The 2,538-nt window shown below is 45.0% G+C and overlaps 1 pseudogene; it reads left to right on the forward strand.

Annotated features, from left to right (window-relative positions):
* The first annotated feature begins 941 nt into the window (after window positions 1–941).
* Window positions 942–1,862, forward strand: LOC110303167 (mortality factor 4-like protein 1 pseudogene; annotated as a pseudogene).
* The last annotated feature ends 676 nt before the right edge of the window (window positions 1,863–2,538 follow it).

Here is a 2,538-nt window from a genome sequence, read left to right on the forward strand (position 1 = left end):
ATGCAATAGCATAAAAAATAGAGAAAGTATTAAGAATTGCATTTACTACCTCCTTTGTTCAATACTTCATTTGTTTTGATTACAAATAAATATATCCACTTAATATGTAATCTTGTATACAGTCTCCACTAACAAAACACACCATAGTTTAGCTGGGACCTGACAAACAAAAGACATAAATTAGCGGAAGGTCTCAATTGTTAAGAGCACTGGCTGTGCTTCCAGAGGACTAAGGTTCGATTCCAGCCCCCACATGGTAACTCCAGCCCCACGGCCTGCAAGGACACTAGGGACATGGTGCACAGACACACACGCAGACAAAACATCCATACACACAGAAAATACATAATTTGTTAAAGAAGTGAATTTAAAGTTCTGAAAATAAATTGATGGGAATAAGTTAAGAAACGAACTACCATGTGAAAGAAAGAGAATGGCAGTTTGTGAGTTATACTTTTTAAAAAGTGTTCACTAAGACATACATGGGCTGGACCTAGACCTCCCCCCACATATGTAACAGATGTGCAGCTTGGTCTTCATGTGGGTCCCAAACAACTGAAGCAGGAACTTTTTGTTTGTTTGGTTTTGTTTTTTTTCGAGACAGGGTTTCTCTGTGTAGCTCTGGCTGCCCTGGAACTCACTCTCCACTCTGTAGACCAGACTGGCCTCAAACTCAGAAATTTGCCTGCCTCTGCCTCCCAAGTGCTGGGATTAAAGGAATGCGCCACCACGTCTGACAAGCAGGGACTAACATAAAAGCTATTATCTGGTGGCGGCTCTGTGGGTCCTGCTGTGATGTCCAAAGGCGCTGGCAGATGACGCCCAGGATGTAGAGCTGACGGTTCTGACAACAGCACATCTGATGCTAAGTTGGGTGGGGTAGAGCAGTAGGGTACAGCAGTCGGGGTTACGGGAAAGAGGTGGCAGCGAATCTCTTAATAATGGCGCCCAAGCAGAACCCGAAGCCTAACTTCTAGGAGGGCGAGCGAGTGCTGTGCTTTCATGGGCCTCTTCTTTATGAAGCAAAGTGTGTAAAGGTTGCCATAAAGGACAAACAAGTGAAGAATTTTATCAATTACAGTGGTTGGAATAAAAATTGGGATGAATGGGTGCCAGAAAGCAGAGTACTCAAATACGTGGACACCAATTTGCAGAAACAGAGAGAACTTCAAAAGGTCAATCAGGAAACAATATGCAGAGGGCAAGGTAAGAGGGGCTGCTCCAGGGAAAAAGACATCTGGTCTGCAACAGAAAAAATGTTAAAGTGAAAACAAAAAAGAACAAGCAGAAAATACCTGAAAATGGAGATGGTGGAAGTACCAGTGAGACACCTCAGCCCCCTAGGAAGGAGAGAGCCCGGGTAGATCCTACCATTTCTATGAAAATGAAGAAACATTCAGGAGCAGAGCTGAAATTAAAGTGAAGATTCCTGAAGAGCTGAAACCATGGCCTGCGGATGACTGGGGCTTGATCACCAGACAAAAGCAGCATTTTATCTTCCAGCCAAGAAGAGTGAGGATTCACAGATGTTCGGGAGGCTGTGGCAGGGATGAAGGAGTACTTCAATGTAGTGTTGGGCACTCAGCTACTCTACAAAGTTGAGAGACCACAGTATGCTGAAATTCTCGCCGACCACCCAGATGTGCCGCCCATGTCCCAGGTGTAAGGAGCACCACATTTGCTGAGATTATTTGTGCGAATTGGAGTGATGTTGGCCTATAACCTCTAAATGAGAAAAGCCTTGCTTTATAATGAACTATCTACACAATTCCCTCAAGTACCTGGTGAAGAATTCTGCAACTGTGTTCAGTGCCAGTGATGATGAAGTGGCTCCTCCTGAGCACCATCGGAAAGCAGTGTGAGGGGTGCGCTCTCTCTCTCACTCGGGCTTGGATCTCCGTAAAGTTTGGTTCGTAGGCCTTGTCTGGTACAAATGATGGACTTCAAGACCGTTAGTGTACAACAGAGTTGATATTTGTTTTCTGTTTGATTTTAAACACAGAAAATAAAAGGAGTGACTGCTCCTTTTTTCTTTCTTTTTTTTTTTATTTCAAAGTTTCTACCAATGTAAACGCTCGTGGCCTACAAGAACTGGGTACTCCTGAAAGGCGGGCTGGGGCTGAAAAAGAGACTTAGACTGTGAGAGAAGAATGAGGCCAAGACAAATTGCTCTGATCAAAGCCCGAGAGTTTACTAAGAGACTGTGCTTATAAAGGGGAAAGGACCATCCCCCACCAATCCATTCTTGGTGCCCCGAGCCAGCCCAAAGACACCTCACAATGTGGATTGTTTCAAATGTGTCTCAGCAGGCAGCAGGATTTCGGAGAAGAGCAGGACAGTTGACACATCAAAAGAAGCCAGCCAAGTTGGAAAGCTGCACCGCAGGTGGCCCCACCTCAGTGGTGACAAGGTCTGCACCAGCCTGCTTCAGGCTGGGGGAGGCGACACTCTATGACAAAACGCTCTGATTCCTACTGCCAAAGGTTCACTTCAGTGAATATAACTGAACACTCATCCATCTGTGCGTTTGTTTTTTAA

This window comes from Mus caroli, unplaced genomic scaffold, assembly GCF_978045245.1.
Source record: "Mus caroli unplaced genomic scaffold, Mus_caroli_1 scaffold_1, whole genome shotgun sequence".
Lineage (NCBI taxonomy): Eukaryota > Metazoa > Chordata > Mammalia > Rodentia > Muridae > Mus > Mus caroli.